Here is a 22,524-nt window from a genome sequence, read left to right as displayed (position 1 = left end):
CAAAGCGACTTGGTGTGTCACTAAACAGACCAGTGATGAAGCTCCTGCCATCTGCCCTGCTTTTCCACTCTTCAGCACATTTCTACTGAGATTATCATCACCTCTAATTTGTGACATACTATTTTAGTGTCTCTGAGTAGTGTCAGTGTTGAAATTGCGAGGGAACTAATCACTCCCTGATAGCACTGCGACTTTTAGCACCAGGAATTGCTTGTGAGATTTACACGACGATTGGAAATGAACGTTGTTTCGTTGATTTATAAAAGGGTGATTGTAAGCCTTATTCGGGTGCCTTTTTTTAAAATTTTCCAATTCCATTTGCCTGTTGAGCGCTCCTCCCAGGTTTCTCCTTCGCCACGCTTTGTTCGATGAGTTATGTGGTTCAACAGGCTACCATATGGACAGTAAATGTGGTTTCTGTCACTGCAAAACTCCTTTACACTTTACTAGCGCTTTGCTTTCTTGATCATGAGCGCCATTATCATTATCGTTGATGTAGCATTTTGTTTTGGTCGTTAGACTCAGGACTTTGCATGATTAAAAATAAAATATATGGCGCAGTGCAATCTGCGGCGTCTGGTGTGCCTGCCGAACCAGCAGTTCTGCCTGCGCTGTTATTGCTCTCATCAAACCCTACAAATGTATATTTCAGACATTATGCCTCCACTGCAAGATTGCAGTCACATGGCAGTTCTATCATCCTGTTGGTAAAGCTGCATATGAATATTTTATATTCAACAGTATTTGCTGCACCTTAGAAGGCCTCAGAGAAAGTTGGGCGTGCAGCTGTACTCTCGGCAGGGTGCTTTAATACTGCACTGCAGTCATATGTCACCAGTATACACCATCCACTTTATTTAGGTATTTTCAGCACTTGCATCAAACCTTTTTTCTTGGCTCCCTGTTTCTCTCCCAACCCCCTCCCAACAATTCATCTGAGGTGAGCTGCACGGAAAGGCTTAGAGCTTCATAGAGCCATGCAATGAGTACATTAAAATATCAAACTCAAACAGAGCGGCCGTAGTGACAGGATTATGGCACAAAATGGCCACTTGAAGGAAACGAACACTGAAAATAGGACAGAGAAGAAAGCCACCCATTCTCTTGGCAGCAAGTGCCGTGCCGCATGCAGAATCAGGTTGTAATAAACATTGCTGCATCTCCAGCAGCGCCTCGCTGCCTTCAATCCACTGTCATCACCATTTCCACACATTTAAATATAAATCTGTAAAACATGGCAACATTTTTTACACCGTGTTAGTTATTGGTTGCGAGTGGACGTCGGTACAGCTTGTGGCGAAATAATTTTCCCTCTAAACAGTGGCACGTCTTTACATGCCAGTACAACTACTTACAATTGGAAAAACTTAAGCTGAACTCATAATTAGGTGTCACTGCCACCTGAGTCCCTGTGGAAACAACTTTGTACATCATAGTGAAACAGATGCCTTAGCGTTTGCTCATCAACTACCATTATGGCTCAAGTTCAGAAAGCGTGAAAAGCAAGGGCAGACGAGAGCTGACTGATCGCCCAAGTTCACAGCGCCTGCAAACTCTTGGCTTGTCTTCAGTTTGCAGCATACGCTCTGCATTTATCAGTGGGGACCATTCTCCTCAGAAAGACAAGAGGATATGCAAACGACCCTTGACTGAAAGCATTTGATATGCTAAGGGATCCAGATGAATGGTGTTAAGTTGGCCAGGTGCTTTCCAGCATATGAATAAAAGAGATTTGAGGAAACAACAATATTCAGTAATCGAGAGGAAAGGTGAAGAGAGCCGGGATGCACGGGGAATTGTATATGACCAAAACGAAACAAAGAAAAATCCACAAAATCCATCAGCACCTCATCTCTTAGGTATACATGCTGGATCCAGGAGCTGCTCCACCTGCAAAAAATGTAAAAGCACATTTCCCCCAGACTGGCAATCAGAGCTAATATGTTCACTCCACCTTTACCACAAGCTCCTAAGAATTCTGTGTGGATAGTAATATTTATGCTCTAAACATGTGGGTGAATTAATGAGGTGAGGATTTGGCTTTTTTGCACTGTACGTAACCTAATACAACCCCAAAAAGGGTTTGGCTTATGTTAAAAATCCACAGAAGCTTATCTGTCATGTTTTGCTTTTTGTGTCCTACAACTGCCCCCCCCTTTTATGCTTTTATGTTAAATGCCTCCATCCACACCCCCACCCTACACCCCCAGATCCCTGTCAATAGAAAGTTATCATCAAACACTTGCTTCCTTCTTTTGTCTGATTTAAGGAGAGGTCGGATCGACCCATCGATCCGGGGCTCGTATCAATAGCACAAAAACAAGAAACTCAGCACTCTTCGGATGAAAGCTGCGTTTCCGCTTTGTGTGTGTGTGTGTGTGTGTGTGCTTGAAAACGAAGAAGGCACATTTTTCATGCAAGCACCGGTGTGTTAAAACATGTATCAGTTGTACATCAACGTCTTTGGAGAAAATGTGTCTGTGCAGTAGCAAGAAATTTTGAGTCTAAATAGACCCTAACCCAACAGTGCCCACAGGGACCAGAATCGGCTAAACGGGTGCCAATAAAGGCCTCTTCCTTGGCCAGTGATGCTACACCAAAGAAACTAAATAATAGATAAACATTGGTATAGCATAATGTTTCTTCTTTGTTCACTATCTACAACAGAAATGTCCATTTCTATAGTTAGTCAGTATAAAAAAATCGAAGCAAAACAGCTTTGTTTCATTTCATCATTACAAGACAGTCTGGCCAGTGAGTTACGTTTACTGTAATTTTATACATGTATTACTTACATTTTAGTTCCAAAGAGCCGTGCTAACAGATCTCCTGTATTTATCACAGCGGAATTTCTTTATCATGTAGAAAAGTTGAGACGTACTGTTTAAATCGTACTTCTTTTATCTGACATGAAAATATCTGAGGGATTCAATGCATGATTAAACTTCTTTACCCTGACAGAAAGGGCAGTTTCATTGATCTGGCCTAATTTAAGATCAAAGTGAACCATATACAGCCATATACGATGTCTATCTCTCCGTGGTAGGAAATTAGCGTAATGTGGTAAACATAATGGTTTTATAAACCAAAGAAATAATCTTTGCTCTAAATCTTGTCTTGCCGTGCTGTTCTAAATGGTGCATATTTTGTATCTAGAAAGAAATTCTCTGTAGTGATCTGTGAGTGGCAACGGGCCCTAGGAGATTCTACCTACAAAGGAGGTCTGAACAGTCATCTGTTGACCTGCCTGGAGCTTGAAGCTAGGGGTCCACTTCACTGATCTGATGCACAACTGGGGGGTGACAGATCACAGGATGTGTTTCTCCTTTGGACCTGGTTTGTGGTTAAGATAGTAAAGTTTGTCCAGCCCTGGCAGTAGCACTGCAACCATCAGGGGTCCCCACCCGCTACATGTGCTTTAGTGGCTAGTAGCCTCGTTAATTCCACCACCCACTGGGTGAGTGTGTAGAATTACAGCCAGGAATGTGGGGCCTTTTAAATGTCACATCTTTATTTATGCGCTCTATATAGGTGAACAGCAAATGTACTTCTTTTAAAAATGAAAACACTGTTGTGAGAAGCAGTCACATTACTGGCGATACAATTTGAAAACGACACTTATTTAATATTGATACATGGGTTTTATAACCTTAACTTTGAAGCTCACCGACAAGACCAAAGTCAGGCAGTTCAGCTTTATTAATGTCCCGGCTGCTGCGCAAAGTGCCAAAGACACCCGCTGTCTTGTGCTTCATGCGACCAGAGAACTGCAATGCATCGTATCTGCCGATGTCTGCTTCTTTTTTCACCCTTAACAGAAAAGTTTTCTTCGAAATTATGTGAGGTGAGCCGAAAGAAAAAATTGTCATGTCTAGCATTAAGCCCTAGGCTATTGTTTGACATTTCCCCATTAAAAAAACTAAACTGTTTCAGTAACAACAGCAACAACTGTCCAAAATGAACAACCTTGACCTCTATTGAAAACAGAACACGTTTTGAAATTCTGAAATTCAATTGAGTAAGATCTAAAAATGACCCCATGAAATACCAAAAAGTAACAAAATGTACTTCCGCCTGGTCAAAGCTGTAAATCGGAAAGGAGAGCTGAGCGCGATAGCCCTGCGACCACAAGCCAATAACGCTGTTCTGAAAATTAAGAGCAATTCTGCCAAATGTGATGGAAAGGCTGTGCCCATCATAGTATCATGTGGCTTCTTATAATGTGGCAACCTGTGACAAACAGCACTCTCTGTGTTTCTTTAAAACAGACACACTCTGGTTTCAGCAGAGACCTTTTGAAAGAAGAAAATTCAGCCTGAGGGCCCATCAGATACGTACCACTGAAATGGTGTTATTGAATTGCTGAAATGTCTGAATTCATCATCTGATTTAAAGGAGACTAGTTTTTGTTAGCTTTGTGGAACTCAAGGTGACTGCTGGAATTATGACCAAAGTCCCTGATAGGAAATAAGGCTTATATGCATAAAAATCTAGTATAAGCTTCCTTAATCACATTTGAACATGAACATATTTGCATCAGCAGTGCATACACACACACACACACACACACACACACACACACACAGAAGAGTCCACACACATACTTGCCTCCCTCAAGGGCATGAACAATAGCACACAAGTGAGAAGGGTGTGAGGAGCTGTGTGGCATATTGCTGGGACTAATTTACCAGCGGCAAGGGGAAGTGCTGAGTGGACACAGCTCGCCGGCTGATTCGGGGCCAGGGCTGGGGCCCCTTGGCGACAGACAGATACTGCCAAGGAGCTGAGGCAGCGGAAAAGTCTACGACACACACACACACACAAAACAACAGCAAAACCCACATTCAATCATACCCTCCTTTGCTTTCACCCTCTTGTCTTTCACTTTCTTATCAAGGAAAGGCGATTGCATGTCAAGGATATGCCACCCCCGGGTGCCAGCTGCAGCTCCTGTCAGTGTGTGTACTTTTGTTTTTTTGTTGTACTTTTCTTTTCTTTTTTTTTTTTTTTTTGGCATCTGTCGCCTTGTTCCGTGGGCATGTCCATGCTGTGTCCCCCCTCAATGACAAGGGCATCCCATAGCGCCAGATGGACCTCCCACCTAGCCAACCTACACTCACTTCATAAAAGTTGATCTTGTCACAGGTTTGAAAAGCAAATGGCATTTCCCCCAATGACACAAAGACATTCCGATCACGCTGTGAATATTCATGACTACTGTTTCACCGCTTCAGGTAAACATTTGTGCTGGTGAATCCTCCATCATAAATGGGGATTTAAATAGTGTATTGTTCTTTTTATTTATTTATTTAATATAAATTTGCAAGAGTTAAAACTTCTTGTATGATTTATGTATTTTAAGAGCTCTTCTCGTTGCGCCCTTGACTTCAAATCAGCACCATGGATAGCGACATTAACTAGTCTCTGCTAGACCTCCAGGAAAATTACTGTAATCTCTTCTGTTCATAGTATTAGTAGTATTTTATTTATGTGGCCCCACTCTCCATATGAATATTATGAATTGTATTTGCGTTCATAAAGGAATCTGTGTAGCTGTTATCAAAATAAAATGTAAAAGAACCGAGAGAAGACAACAATGAATTTTGCCCATTTTCCTGATACAAGACTGAAAACCATCAAACATCATGATTTGGACAATGGATTCATTTTGGCATAATTTATAAGCCTTATTTTATTTAAGCCTTTTTATGTTGATTTTGACATGTTGGCACCCTGTTTACAATGTGGCTACGGATACACAGACAACTTGCTATGTAAAAGGAAGTTTATTTACTATTAAAGGAAAATAAAGACATAAGGAAAAAGAAAATGCTTCCATAGCGCTGCCTCCAAATGGTTTCTGCATCTCCTCTTTTCCTTTCCGGAGATGTTATATTTCACCTTTTGTTCCATTTGCTCCTTACGGGTGAATGTGAAGTGTTGGGTCACATTCACCCGCCTCTCCTGATGTGTGCATTAGTCTGTGTCTTTTTGTGTTTGTGACCATGAGACAGCTGAGCTACTCTGAGAGAAAGACGCCTCATACGACTTATTGGCTTATTGCTTAACACTGTTTATTCCAACAGAAGGTGAACGAGTTGGTGAACAAATATGAGTAAATATGCAGCATGAACAGAACTTTAGGCCTTTGTAACACAGGTCTAGAAACCCGTCAGTGATGGAAGAATATATGTTCCCCAAAATATCTGGCATCCGTAAGTGGAGCTGCACCAAAAACCTCTTTGTGATCCTTTCTTTTTCCTGTAGTTTGCAGAGGAGAAACTGACTTATCTGAAAAAGCTTCCAAGTACTGAAAACTGAAAAAGTAAAACATAAAAGGTGACTGTTCACCTTCAAAGTAATTTGAAAAAGGCACGGTTTCACCAATTATCAAGTAGTTGGCGAGTGTTTGTAGAGAAGTTAGCACTCTTGGTGCAAAATACAAGCCATGGCAATCTGCTAGCAACCAAAGCAACGGCAAGGAGATTTTTGGTGCAGCACTGGAAACGTCAGCGAACAATTCCACTTAGCAACCACCAGCAATCAGTCAGGAAATACACTTATTCTCTAGCAGCCTCTAGCAGGTTGCTGCAGGTCCTGCCAAGTTCTGTGTCTCCCTGTGGCTTTAGCAAGTGACAGCCAGGAACCTAGACCAAGTACTTCCCAGCTGCTCAGGGAATATATTTTTCCCTAGCGACTGGTCTGTAGGCCTGTGTGACTGGGGCCTTAACACCTAAATAAAGACAGAGTACTCCCCCCTCCCAATGCTACTTTTTAAGAAGCAACCCTGTCTTTCTCCCCTCTTACACTGCACATGTCAGTGTCTGCTTCTTTTAATTCCAAATGAACTCAAATTGCTGCGTATCGGTGATAAAATGCAACCACGATGCACTTTTGTAACAATAATGCGTTTCCTGTACACTGCACGGGAATCATATTACAAACATTCATCCTGTGACGTGTGAGAAATCGTTATTTGTTTGTTATTTAAAAATGATTTTTCTTTCAGCAACTTGAATGAGCACGAGCATTTACAGTGCAGTTATAGCTTAAACTGGATAAATATGGAACAAATATGTCCCCATAAGACAGCCACCCAATCTTTCCTTTATGACTCACTGCCACCTCTGTAAAAGTGACGTTTAAAAAGATCACTTGAAAAGACAGGAATGGTAGCAAAGAGGAAATCGGGGACTGAAACCCCCGCTATCTTCTCACAAAGGCCCTTAAAAAAAAAGAAAAACTATTCTATTTGAGGCAGCTGTGGTGATTCCTCATTTTGCAGTTTGTTACTCGTTAAACAAAAGATGAGGGTCAGCTGGAGCTTTGCTCAAGGCAAACAGCGAGAATTACACTCTCAGCTGATGACCACATGTGAGCTGGCTGCGACTGTATATACAAGTGATGATACTAAGCCTATTTGGGACTTGAGATTAATTTGCCCAAGTGCAGCAATGACTCAGACATCTGAGAAGATATCTGTTCTTAAATTTTGTCAGCTAAGGCTAGGGTGTAAGATTGACGTAACCCTAACCATGGCATCATGTCAGTTTGGCTGTTGATTTCCTGTCTTTATCTTTCCAGTCTGGCATCATACTCCATGCTGAGCCTGCTGCAGCAGCAGATCCTTGACCAGTGAGACCTTGAATGGCAATCAATTGTTTGAACAGCGATGACACATGTTGCTTTTTAGTATTTTAAGTCACATACCCATTTATTGTCGAAAATTCCCTCCTGCTGCGTGCTGCTGCTCACTGAATTCGAGGAAGGGAGATCCCTGCTGTCACTGTGATGATAAACTACAGTAAGAAAGGCATAAAAGAAAACGCACTGGGAGATTAGGCCTAAACTGTTACGGGAGTGATGAGTAAGAGAACCCAGACGCGGATCGCTCGTTAAGATTGAACAGTGTCTTTATTTACAGTGAAGCAAATCCAAAGTAATCCATAGTGCTAAGTCCCTTCCGTGCTCCCCTCGTGTGTCCATACGACTTTCGTAAACAGTGACGTCTCTCCTCTCGTATCTCCGTCTCACTCGTAGCCTGGAAAAAAGGCAAACAGATGCGGTTAGCCTCCCTCCGCTATCAAACGTTTGTCTAACACTCGCTGAATTCGAGTCACTACCCGGCTTGGTGGAATACTCCAGCGCTGTCTGTCACTCAGCCACACCATTAAATAGTTCTGTCACAATGGTGGATGATTGGCAGCAGCTGGCGAGGAATCAGTTGCAGGTGGGACCACTCAGAGTGGCGGAACTTCCGGGTCGGACATCTCCCGTTGCTACGCAACCGCGTAACAACTACAACGGAGACAAAAACAGAGCGGGAGAACAAACACACACACACACACACACACACACACACACAGGTCGCCGGTCGGGGCACCGTCGAACCTGACAGTACCCCCCCTCTAATGGGAGCCTCCCGGCGACCCAGCAAACTTATCAGGGTGCCTGCGGCGGAAGTCTCTCACCATGGCAGCATCGAGAACCGCGGACCGCGGCACCCAAGAACGCTCTTCCGGACCGTACCCCTCCCAGTCCACCAAAAACTGAAAGCCCCTACCGCGGCGCCGGGCATCCAATATCCGCGATACGGAATACGCCGGCGAGCCGTCGATAATCCGGGCGGGTGGCGGGGGCCCGGAGGGTGGGCACAAAGGGCTGGTCCGGACAGGCCTCACCTGGGACACATGAAAGACATTGTGAATTCTCATGGAACGGGGAAGAGACAAACGTACAGTCATAGGATTCAACACGGCCAGGATGGGGAAGGGCCCGATAAAGCGTGGAGCCAGTTTCCTAGACTCGACCCTCAGAGGAACATATTTCGCAGACAGCCATACCTGTTGCCCGACCTGGTATGCAGGGGCCGGAGCACGGCGGCGATCCGCAAGTCTCTTGTTCTGCTCAGCGGTCCTCAAGAGGGCGGTCCGGGTGGCGCGCCATGCCCGCCGGCAGCGCCGCAGGTGGTGCTGGACTGAAGGAACCGACAATTCCCCCTCCGACACAGAGAGAAGCGGGGGCTGATACCCCAGGGAGGCCTCAAACGGGGAAACCCCAGTAGCCGCCGACGTGCTAGCATTATGGGCATATTCGACCCACGCCAGTTGATCGCTCCATGATGACTGGTTCGAAGAGACCACACAACGCAGCATCGCTTCGAGCTCTTGATTAGCCCGTTCCGCTTGCCCGTTGGTTTGAGGGTGGAAGCCGGACGACAAGCTGGCCTGGGCCCCCAGTTCCTTACAAAACTCCTTCCACACTCGCGACGTGAATTGGGGACCCCGATCGGACACGATATCTTGGGGAACCCCATGGAGACGGAACACCTGCTGCGTGAGAATCTTGGCAGTATCCAGGGCCGAAGGGAGTTTCGGCAGAGCAACGAAATGAACAGCCTTTGAGAAGCGATCGATCACGGTCAAGATGACTGTGTGACCCGAGGAGGGGGGAAGACCGGTAACAAAGTCCAGTGCAATATGAGACCACGGGCGGCTGGGCACAGGCAATGGACGAAGGAGGCCAGCAGGGGGTGAACAGGAGACCTTGTTTCGGGCACAAACGGGGCAAGCGGCCACATACTCCCGAGCGTCCTTCCCTAGAGTCGGCCACCAAAACAAACGTTGCAGAAAGGCGATAGTGCGGTTTTTACCCGGGTGGCAGGCAAACTTGGCCGTATGGACCCAGTGAAGGACCTTACTTCGGACCGCCGTGGGAACAAACATCCTCCCATCGGGCCCAGTGCCCGGATCAGGTTCCGACCGCTGGGCAGCCTTAATAACCCGCTCTATGTCCCAGGTCAGAGCCCCCACGAAGCACGAGGATGGCAGAATGGGTCTCTCCTTCTCGTCTGGGTCGAGATCCGGGGAAAATTGGCGCGATAAAGCATCTGCTTTAAGATTGCGGGAGCCAGGTCTGTAAGAGATGGTCAAGTTAAACCGAGTGAAAAACAGAGCCCACCTGGCCTGCCGGGCATTCAGTCTTTTGGCCGCTTGGAGGTAGGTCAAGTTCTTGTGGTCTGTCCAGATAACCACCGGATGCTCGCTGCCTTCGAGCCAATGTCGCCACTCTTCAAGCGCCAACTTAATGGCGAGGAGCTCCCGGTCTCCAACGTCGTAATTGCACTCTGCAGGAAATAAGCGACGTGAGAAAAAGGCACATGGGTGTAATTTTGCATTCACTCGTTGGGATAGTATTGCCCCCACACCTGCGTCTGAAGCATCCACCTCCACAAAAAAAGGTTGACTGATGTCTGCCTGTACCAACACCGGAGCTGAGGAAAAGAGGTGCTTGAGTCTCACAAAAGCCCGTTCAGCGCCGGGAGACCACTGGAATGGCTGCTTAGGAGAGGTTAGGTTGGTGAGAGGCAGGGCGACCTGACTGAAATTGCGGATAAACCGTCGATAGAAGTTGGCAAATCCCAGAAACTTCTGCAGCTGCTTACGGTTCTTGGGTTCAGGCCATTCCACCACTGCCCTCACTTTGGCCGGATCTGCCCGCAGCCGTCCCTCCTCGATGATGAACCCCAAAAAGGAGACTGTCTGCACGTGAAACTCACACTTCTCTGCCTTTACAAACAGCCGGTTCTCCAACAGGCACTGCAACACCATTCTCACGTGCTTGACATGGTCAGCCGGGTTCCGAGAAAACACAAGGATGTCGTCTAGATAAACGAAAACACAATGATTAATGAAGTCCCGTAAAACATCATTTATCATGGCTTGGAAGACCGCCGGAGCATTCGTGAGCCCGAAAGGCATCACCAAATATTCAAAGTGCCCACGATGCGTGTTGAACGCCGTCTTCCACTCATCCCCCTGGCGGATTCTCACCAGATGATAAGCACTGCGGAGGTCCAGTTTAGAAAAGATGGCAGCCCCCTGAAGGAGTTCAAAAGCAGAGGTGAGTAAAGGAAGCGGGTATTTGTTCTTAATGGTTATCTTGTTAAGACCTCGAAAGTCAATGCAGGGGCGGAGCGTTTTGTCTTTCTTCTCAACGAAGAAGAAACCTGCCGCGAGAGGAGAGGTGGACTGCCGGATTATCCCGGCCGCCAGCGAGTCGGTGATGTAGCCCTCCATTACCTCTCGCTCTGATTTCGAAATACTGTATAGACGGCTTGTGGGCAAGGGAGCGCCGGGTAGCAAGTCTATCCCACAATCGTATGGACGATGGGGGGGAAGAGACTGGGCCTTTTCTTTACTGAACACCTGGGCTAGGTCGTGATATTCAGCTGGAACTGCAGTCAAATCGGGAGGAGCGTCAGGTGAAGATGGGCTAGTGGACGTCTGGCTAACTGTAGCAGAACGTAAACACTGTTCATGACACTTAGGACTCCACCCAGTTATCCTGCTGTTCTCCCAATCGATCTGCGGGTTATGGCGATCGAGCCAGGGGTAGCCCAAAACTAGCGGAGTGTGAGGAGCCTTGAACAGAAACAGGCTGATTTGTTCAACATGGTTTCCGGAAAGAGAAAGAGTCAAATCAGTAGTGCGATGTGTTATACTGGCCAAGGGGGCACCATTCAGCGCCGCCACCTGGAGGACCTCAGGTAAGGGTTCAACAGGTATGCCCAACGTCTGGGCCAGGGCTTCGTCAATAAAACTTTGTTCGGCCCCCGAATCGATTAAAGCACTACATGGGTGAATACAGGACTGGAAAATCAATTTGGCAGGACAGCTGAGGTGGGGCAAGATGTTTGCGGTAACGCCCGTCAGTATGCCCACGGCTACTGACGAGCAGCGTCTTTTCCCGACTCTGGGCATTTATCAGAAAAGTGTCCTCTCTTTCCGCAAGTGAAACACTCACCCCCCTGAGGTCTTCTCCGTCGGGCCACAGACCTAAAGCTGGCTCGACCGATCTGCATGGGCTGCTCCTCCTCCAACGGCTGTTCCTCCCACTCCCGTCTCCACTCGAGAGAGGGCCCTGCCGAGGTTTTGCTGCCGCCCGCTGGTCGCCGTCCAAACTCACGCCTATGCTCATCCAACTGAATGCACACATTCACCAAAGCACTGAGCGACTTAGGCAGTTCTCTTGAGGCCAACTCACGTTTTAGATTTTCGTTCAGGCCGTTTATGAAAGCCCCTCGTAGTGCATTTTCTTGCCAGCCGGTCTCCTCGGCCAAAATCCAGAAGTCAATCGAGAAGTCCGCTACACTCCTCCATCCTTGTTTCAGGGAAAACATGCGATGTGCTGCGCTGTCGGCGCTGGAGCCTTTGTCAAAAACACAACGAAATTTGCACAAAAAATCTTCATAAGAGATAGCAGGTTGCATGCTTACCACGGCCTGGGCCCATTGTAAAGCGCGTCCAGTCATTGATTCCACCATTAACCCCACCTTGGCTCCATCTGAGAAATAAGACCGAGGCTGTTCTCTAAAAATGAACGAACATTGTGTTAAGAACCCGCGGCTCTTATCCAGATCCCCACTAAACTTCTCAGGGGCCGGCAGCGGGTGCTCGCGCTGCAGTGTGGGAGGGGAAGGAGGCAGAGGAGAAGCCGCGGCTGTGCTGAGAGACGGCCCGGGCGACGGAGCATCAGCTGCAGCCCCAGGGGGAGTTAGCAAAATCCCTTTTAATTCAGCAACCAGCTGCCGTAACACAGTATGTTCTTCAACAACATGTTTCATAATTTTTTCATGGCGTTCCAACATCTCACCTTGAATCGAGAGTTCTCGCAGAACCGGAGCGGCGTCCGCTGGGTCCATGTAAGTGGCTGGAGTATTCTGTTACGGGAGTGATGAGTAAGAGAACCCAGACGCGGATCGCTCGTTAAGATTGAACAGTGTCTTTATTTACAGTGAAGCAAATCCAAAGTAATCCATAGTGCTAAGTCCCTTCCGTGCTCCCCTCGTGTGTCCATACGACTTTCGTAAACAGTGACGTCTCTCCTCTCGTATCTCCGTCTCACTCGTAGCCTGGAAAAAAGGCAAACAGATGCGGTTAGCCTCCCTCCGCTATCAAACGTTTGTCTAACACTCGCTGAATTCGAGTCACTACCCGGCTTGGTGGAATACTCCAGCGCTGTCTGTCACTCAGCCACACCATTAAATAGTTCTGTCACAATGGTGGATGATTGGCAGCAGCTGGCGAGGAATCAGTTGCAGGTGGGACCACTCAGAGTGGCGGAACTTCCGGGTCGGACATCTCCCGTTGCTACGCAACCGCGTAACAACTACAACGGAGACAAAAACAGAGCGGGAGAACAAACACACACACACACACACACACACGTCGCCGGTCGGGGCACCGTCGAACCTGACATAAACGCAGCATTAATTAGTTATGAAAGAGATAGTTTCAGGTCAGAATGTTCTGTTCGGTCTGCCAGCAGGAGTCTGGGGGATTTTTGCCTCAGAGAAATGTGCCATATAGTTTCTAGCAACATGAGGAATATGGAAAACGGATGCTAGGGGCCCTCCATAAGCACTGCACAGGTACAGTGACGACTTCGTGCTCTCTCACACCCACCTCAAACCCTTTAACAAGCTGATGCTTTCTAGGGTAAGATACATATGGACTTTGTTTTTCATTCAACCAACCATGAAAGGTTCTTCATTTCACTTCTCCAGCAAAGGTCAAATCAATGGCTGGAAATTAGCATTAAGGTTTTTACAAAGGCCCTATATGATGGTACCTTCTACACCTTCTCTTGGCTCATTGACCTTGGTGAAGTGAAACTAATTGTTGAGTAGATACCCAGCAGATTTATTTTAGCATAGTAAGGACTCTTGTTTAGTTCAGTTCAATTCACTTTTATTTATATGGCACCAAATCACAACAATGGTTGCCTCAAGGCGCTTCTGTATACACATGTATACAAAAATACATTATCTGTATGTTAATGGCTGATACATATCTGAATCAAAGCCATACATATGAGAACTGTGTTTTTCAATTTGTGTATATATATATATATATATATATATATATATATATATATATATATATATATATATATATATATATATATATATATATGCGTGGTTGGATGAGGGAACTGTCAATATGTCAATAAGACAAAACATCTTTACCAATACACAGTCCACATTTTGTCTTGTTTTTGCAGGTTTCTCTCATGTTTTTGTTTATCCTTTTACCGTTTTGCGCTCTTGCAATTTCACACAATGAAAACTGAAAAATTCAGCATTTTTCAGGATGGTAGAAGTAAACAAACAAAATGCATAGATAAAATGAATTTTGATTTGGGCAGAACATAGTGTTACTAATAAAAAAGTTATTTTTTTATTATTGTTTTTGTTTCTAGCCACAACTCTCCATGGAGGATGATGCTGGGGGATCATCTACTGTAAAAATCTAACTAAAGAAAGTATGAATTATTCATGCTTCTTTTCCTTTGGTAAATTGAAACAAATTTACTGTTCATGGTTTTGTTTGTTTGTGGCACGCAGAGCTTTTGTTGCTCCCTTCTTGTAAATCCTCTGTCACACTCCCTGATTAGAAGACATTCTCCTACTGCATTTATTGTCTTTGTGATTCTGCTGAAAAATAGTAAAAAAAAGAAAGAAAGAAAAGAAAATAGCAAAGAAGAAAAAGAAGAGGCTGGTAAGAGTACTGTGAATACAGCCAAGTCGCCATGTGGGAAATTTCTCACTGTCCTTGAGAGATATAACTTCCTAAAAATCACAGAGAAATTCCAAAATGCAGACCATCATTTTGAGAAATCATCCGTGGTGGATAATGTGGAAAAATCCACGTCATTATCAGGTGTGTAGACCTTGATCAAACAGTGCAAAGCAGCAGCTCCACTTGTTAGTCACAAACTGTCACCCATACGCGGATCTTCCTTTGGGAACCTGCAGCCCTGAGGGCAAGATGCTCAGCAACATTTGGCATAGCGCATTTTTGCTCTCACACATAACACACACAATGTGTGCAGTTCATGCGAGTCACCGCTGTCCAAAATCTAGATCAGAAGAATTACTTGCTTACATCTAAAATTAATTGGTTCCAATTTACGTGATGACCTACTGGCAAAGTGGACTTGTCAGCTAGTTTCAGCTGTGGCCTTCCCCGTGGGACTATTTCTGGTGAAAGCACGGGAGGCATCCTGCCCAAGCCCCTGAAACACAGCATTTTAACCTTTTCCTCTGAGGAACAGGCTGCTGCTGAATGCACAAAAGTGGCTTGACATTAAGGAAACTGAAACTGCTGGTATTGGAAGGGGCTAGGTGACACAGTATAAAGACCTTAGCCGAGGAGCACGTCAGCAGAAGTGTATAGCTCAGACCTTAGAGGTCGGGATAATTCCGCTGCTCCAACACTGTCTTTTTCACACCAGATAAAAAGGTTAGATACCCACTGTGAGAGAGCAGCTGGCTGCGAGTACTACAGAATTGCATTACTTCTATATATGGCTGCTGTTGATAGTGTAAAGGATCCAAGTGACATATATGGGAGTAAATGCATTATAAAATAGGGATCATTATCAAGAGCTGCGCAACATGTTGTGTCATTTCACTGAGGATTTTGGTGACACTGTTTGTCAGAGCACTTAAATGTTTGATTTTACTGGTGCAAGTGTTTTTGTCAGTTTGCAGCTGAATGGGAGTAAATTTGGCAATCACATGCAATCTATGTGTGATCATTGAAAACTGCAACTCTGTCACCGTTGGTCACCAATCTCTTCCCGTGTACACAGAAGTTCACAAAATAGCTATATCATTCAGTCTAGCCAGAACCTCATGGATAAGATTCAGAAATTCCTTAGAGAGTAATGTAGTAACATAGTTGTTAACTGCACGATGACAACAACCTTACTTTTATATAGAAATATAACCAGAATACAGCCAGTTGGCGACCAGTTGAATTGAGTTCCCTTTTGCATAGCAACACATTGCAGACATGTTTTGGGTCATCAGCACAGAGTTACTCAAACTGATTGTAATGCAGTCTGCAATTGTAAATTAGAGGGTAACTATTCGCGAAACGTCACCACACTGTCTGGGAGTGACTGCAGTCAATCTGAGTCACACCAGAATTGTTTGGAGACAAGTTGTCTCCCACCTGTTGACCTTTTCAGTCACCTTGTTATCAAAAGCGACCACCCAGAAGTTGAAAGGGTTGCACACTCAACCTCTGGGCCACCACAATTACTCGTAATTGGTCTCCAACAGCAAAATAAGCACAAACACCAGGTAACCACTGATTCACAAGGTTGTATTTGAGCTCTTCCTCTAGTGAGACTGAGCCATTATGTTCTGTATACCCTACATTATTTATGCCTGCAAAGTAATTTATACTTTTGATTTACCCCTGCTGATCTTTAATTCAACACAAAACTGGACTTCAACTAGACATTTCTGCCAAGGTACAATGACACCTAGGCGATAGCTGCATTGTTGATAACGAGTTTCCATTTGAAACCACAGGGAAAAAAACATAATAAACAAAACATACATTAAAATAAAAACAAGTTTATGTCAACCCTTTTACTGGGTGCAGTTGCTGCTTGTCTTCCACTGAATAAGCTGTAAATTTCCCAGTGTTGTAACTGAAAAATAGCTGACTAACTATATGTTGTGTTTTCTGGCAGGGTAGTCCAGAATTACTCCCTCTTGGGAGTGCATGAGGTGGACTAGGTAATTATCCCAGACTGTAATGACTGCATCAACAGTTGATCCTTCATAACTTAGCGCCATGGGACAGTGCAGCATCTGGACTTCCTTATTTGTACTTTGGTCAGCTCCTCCTTCAAATGCCGGTCAGCTATTTTAGTGGCCTTCAAAGCTAATTTTTTATTAATTAGAACATAATCCACAGTGTGCTTTAAAAAAAACACAATAATCTTGTGAGGCCACATTCAGCAATACATTCAACCACACATATACATGAAAGCAAAAACACACAATTGCAGATCTTTCGCGCTCTCTCTCTCTCACACACACACACACACACACACAAACGCAAAACAGTACATTGGGTATCCTGCTCACACAGAAATGTGCTCAGTGGAACACTTTGAACCAGCACAGCATCATTAGCGTGCTAGGTTGCCAGAGGCTATGGGAAAGGGCTACCGCACACAGCTCAGGCAGCTCACAGTGTCTTCTGCAAAGCCCATGAGGTTCATTATAGAGACACGAGCTCCACTACCCAGCACATTGTGAACCAGAGGAAAGTTATCATAGCAATGATACAACTGCCTGTATCTTTCACTCAAAAGGGATTTCCTTGCCTTCCGTGCCGTCCTTAGGCTCATTTAACAAATGGCAGGGGAGATTCTCAAGGCTCTTTGTCATTATCCTAAAGGCAAAGTCACCAGTGGAAATAAGCCAAATCGACACAGTGTTTTAAATTGGTATTTGCCCTCCAGCTCAATGAGTAGTCTAATTTATACAGAAAAACTAACACAAAGGTGGATATTAGTGCACAAAACTACAAACACCTACACAGCCACACCATTTGTTCTGGGATCTAGAGTGTACTTTGGGTGCTCATCTATTCACGCCGACAGCTGGCTTCAACACACAGGTAAAATTACAGTGGAATATGATTATCTGAGGGCATTTGCTGACCTTGACAGTGCATGAAGTACAGCTTCTCTCGTCTCCTCCTCTGAGCAGAAGAACAGAGCACTGAGAACAAACACGTTGCCTAATCCATGCTGAAGTCAGCGCTCTAAGGAGATGAAATGCAAAGGCAAAGTAACCCCCGCCAAATCTGTTCTTCTTCACCCTCACCCCTCCCAAAATCCTACTTTCTCTCTTCCCCCTTCCCTATTTTCTCTCTTCTCTTGTCACCCTCCCGTTTCATGAATGGTGTCACTTTCACTACTCTCATGGAAAAGTGCTCTCAGCACTTGTCTCAAAAGTGCTGAGGAATTTCAGAAAGTCTCTCGAAGTAACCTTACACTTGTCAAGTTTAAGTGGTACACATCCGGTACATAGCAGAGGTTTAGGGGCTAAAAAACTACCACTTAAAGGGGTTTGGCAGATTTTGGCCAGAATTATAAAGTTATAAAGTAAGAAATTAGTATATTTACTATTATATGTGCTCTTATACCGTGTGGTACATAAGGATACCGATTTACATACTTCACTCGCATTGTCATAAACCTCTTGCTTCTCATACTAGTTTCCTAGCTTACAAACTAGAAGCTAGTAAGCTAAGCTAACTGAGTTAATGTCATCAAAGTCAATAAGTCATTGCCACTTGCTAATGCTAATGCTATGTAGTTGTTCTCCACATTATTTCCACACCTGCTGTGTTATTGTCATCACATATAGCCTATTTTCCATACATACTTCAGTACCTGCTGAGTGTTAGCTAACTCCTGAATGCTAAATACCCCATAGGCTACGTGTATTTGAAGCACACAAATTACACACATTGTTCTCTGTCTTATGCATTTTGGGGATTTTTTTGTTTGGTTTTGTTTTGTATGTGTCTGTCTGTAGTAGTAGTTCTAAGAGGTAGATAGCAAGACCAGGTAACTAGGCTGCTGACGACCTAGCTATAATACACACCACTGAAATTAACCTGAAATTACTGAATAAACAAAATATGCAAAAAAAAAAAGTAGTCTGAAAGTTATATATAATACACACTATGCTCATTCATAGCCTAATAACCCCCTTGAGTTAGATTTTTTTTAAGTTACTCATTCTCAATTGCTAAATGTTGATAGCTTTAGATTTCCTTCTTTTCCTAAAGTAGGAGCATGTCTGACCATGCAAATTACGATACTGACTAAATCAGTCAAAGGCAAAATAAATAAATGAATAAATTAAATTAAATTCTAAAATTGAGAGCATTAATATAGGGACTGTTTACTGCAGAAAAACAAAAAATGCACTCAGTACATTAGTCAAAAGTAAATCAGTCAAAACAAGCACAAGCATTTCTAAAGTCTTACCTTCATGCTCATTATGTGGTATGGACACTTTTAGGCCACCAAGGTCACTTGTACAAAGACTACCTGAAAAATGCATGTGTCAACCCCGCTTTTGGATGACTTCCTGTACATCCCGGCAACTGTCACACCCTAATGAGTGAAGGATGACTGGCTGAACTCCACACTTTTATAAATCTGCTTCTTTTTGGCTGGGTTTCTATCCTCTAATTAATTCCTGTCTCTAAATGTAATTAAATGGATTTAAGCACTCCTACACCATCTATATACTTTTCATTACCCCATAGTCTTCCAAAATCATTAATTAGTTTGAGTGTTTTATGTATTTACTGTTATTTTGATGGAACGCCAGCAAGCAAATAAGTAAGGGGATAAAGGGGAGGGAAGGAAGGGGAAAAGGAGGGGGAAAAGTGTTTATGTGTCAATTATGTGCTAGCATGGAATCACAAGAAAAAAGATGCCAAGCTTGTATTTTATTTATTTCAGCTAATAGACATACTTCAAATGCAGTGAGGAGATGAGTAATCATGGCCCTGGGCATCCACAGCACAGTAGATCCCGGAGAAATGCCAGGGTGCCATTCATGCCACAGTAAATTTTACTCTCACTTCTGATAATAATCATTACTTGTATTACCAATGCAAATTTCCCTCTTTTTTCCATCTCACCATTATTGGTTCTACCTCTCACTTTCCCTTCTTTTTTCTCGCCCAGTCTGTCTGAATTTTTTATGCCTCGCTCCCTTTCTTTGGCGTTTCAAATGTGTAGACAGACAGTCACAAGCCTGTCAAAACCAAATGTTACAACAGAGAGGATAAATGAAGTGAAAGAACATCAAACACATGCTTCATTTTTTTTCTTTTATTCGACTGTAAATCTGATACTATTTTCATCTGAGCAGAAATACTAATTAAAAACTAGATGGAAAGGTCAGTGTAGCAATACCTCAGGCAAATGTCAGGGTAAACAGCGGCAAGCCACACAGTCTCACACATGCTTTCTTTCCCCCATTGCCTGCTCATAGCACACACTCAAAGAATGATTTTTGCCTGCTAACCTGTTCCCATTCTCATGAAAGACCTCCCGCCCACCCTTTTTGTACACGTGTACAACACACACACACGCTCTTCCCGTCTGCAATTTTCTCATGTGATGGTGTGTTCCACTCACTGAGCACCTTTTCCCACAATCATGTGACAGAACCTCTTGAGCTAACACCACTTCTTTAGCTCCCAGCCACAGAAACGTGGGGGGATGACTCTTTAAAGGCCCTCCAGCTTCAGGGAAAGGAGGGTCTGAATGGCATATACCCCATGGAAAGTCACTCTTGCCGACTGTGAGTTCCTATCTTTCCCGTACCTCAGGACCCCGACCCACCCCCTTCCCCCTCTGGCTGCCTTACACGCTCTGATATTTCACTGTTGCCAGATGCCACATTATATGAGGCAGTGTTGTTCAGCCTGTACGCAGCACACGCCTTCGTCTCAGGGAGATGCAAGTGGAGCGAGGGAGAAAAAAAAAGATGAGAGAGGAGTCAAATGATCCATAACATATTATTCTGTCATTTGAAAATAGCATTATAAGGCGAGCCGTCTCACCAGCACCTAATGCTCTGCCTTCCCCGGGGCCCTTAGGTGGCATTTTCAGCACATTCTGTTTCCTTCCAATTCATTATTTAGAAAAAAAAATCCAACAACTATTAATTAATGGGTTTATATTGAATGGCATACTAATTAAAGAATAACAATCTATAAAAATGTTTTGGAATGCATAAATGGATTTGCTGTTTTATATAAGAGTGAGTCATTTTGGGCATCCTTCCTGCAGCAGCTACAGAAGGTGTCTTACTCAAGGACACTTTGTCATGGATGGCCACTCTCTTTGTGCCAATCGATAGCGTGACCTTTTGGTTAAGGGAAAAAGAGCACTCTCGCCACCTGCCACCCCACAACTCTCTTGTACTTTTTTTTTTTTGCACATCCATAAACAGCTAAGGAGGTGAACTTAAATTACACCTAATGCCTTTAACATGATCCTATTACCGCGCCATATAACACTGGCTTCCACAAATGTGTGTGAACTGTAGTTGCAGTGATCCCATTTGCACCATGAATATGGCGAAATCTCTAAACGTAATCCTCTTAATGGCGTCTTCTCCACGTGGCAGAGACGCACAGCCCGATCTCTCGCATTCAGCCAATCGATGCACGTTCCCTGGCACGTATCCTTCAATTGATTACACATGCGGGATGAAGTTCAAAGCTTTAAAACTTTGCGATACCCTCTGTGGTTCACCCATATAAAGTAGATCTCAACAGGCTGCATCCAATCATTTGTATGCAGCGGTTCGGGTTTTGCTTTATACAACGCCGATCGATGGAGAAGAGCCAGTGAGCCGGGATTTCTTGTCGTTCTGCAAATTAGGCCTTCTCGCAGCGATTTGACTATTTCATCTCCCCGCTCATGTTTGGAGACAGCAAGAGAAGGTCCCATTTCCAAGCACACAGGTCCTTCATTGAAGTTTTCCACCTACACATTCTGTAGAGGCAGTGAGAGTGGAAGAGAGAGCGGCATGCGGTTCTTCCGACAAGAAGAAATCCTTTGAAAATAAAGGAGAAAGTGTTTACAGATGCCTCGTGAAAGGGCCTTGAATATTAATGCAAGCCAGGGTCATCAATTTATTTATCTACCCTGTTAGACAGGTGGATGTAGAGTCAGGGTGGGTTTTTGCATGGTTAATTATCCTCAGTTGTCCCAGTTAATCCTTGAGCACTGAGGTACAGGCAGATGCAATGACGGGTGCCGCTGCCAAAAAAGCACATCTGTGCTGCAGGAGAAAAAAAACAAGAAAAGAAAAAAAAAAAGAAACATAGGGATGAGGGAATATTTATTGCTGTGAACACACTTTTCGTAGGTAGATGTTTCTTGGCAGCGGTAGGAGTAATTTGGAAGGGACTGCATGTTGTGGGATGTAAAAAGAAAGAAAAATACAGTGACATTTTCTTCTTAAAGCTTCTTAAAGTTTGAATAAGACATACATGTTTCAGCTCAAAACAAGCTTTGTTTCAAGCCTTACTGTTAAACTCTTAAGTGAAGAATAGGCATAATGCTTTGAGGGCTCAAGTTATTAATTTCTCTTTTCAAAAAATAATGAATGATTTCTCAGGCAAAGTCCAACATGTGTGTAAATGATTTCTTATAACTTGTGCAATTTAGGCAGAAAAATCGGCTCTAATCTCGCCTCTCTTCCGCAATAGCAATTTCTCTTCATTAGGGCGGATTTCATTTTTGAAGTTTATGACTTATCCTTACAAACAAATAATTGCAGTGTAACCCACTGGGAATTGCACACATTTTAATCAGTGCTAACCCAAAGCTTTGACATGAAAAACTAATCTGGCTACATTTTTCTTCCATTTCTTCAGAGATATGCATATTCAGAATTCATTAGCATTATTGTCTTTGCCCCCTCAATGAATAACAAAGAGCACAGTTGGAAGGGAGTTGAGAAACTAAGATGAATGCATACAATAGCTCATTCTTTAGTCAATATTGAATGTCATTCCTTTATTTACTGCAGTGCCACTGAGGTGAAAACCAAGTTGGGTAATGCACATAATCTGTGAAGTAGTGTGTACCCTCTCGCATTGTCTC

Source organism: Mchenga conophoros, linkage group LG3, assembly GCF_057382185.1.
Source record: "Mchenga conophoros isolate Kocher_MC1m ecotype Shallow Benthic linkage group LG3, M_conophoros_male_GT1.1, whole genome shotgun sequence".
In the NCBI taxonomy this organism is placed as follows: domain Eukaryota; kingdom Metazoa; phylum Chordata; class Actinopteri; order Cichliformes; family Cichlidae; genus Mchenga; species Mchenga conophoros.
Note: the sequence above shows the minus strand (reverse complement) of the source record.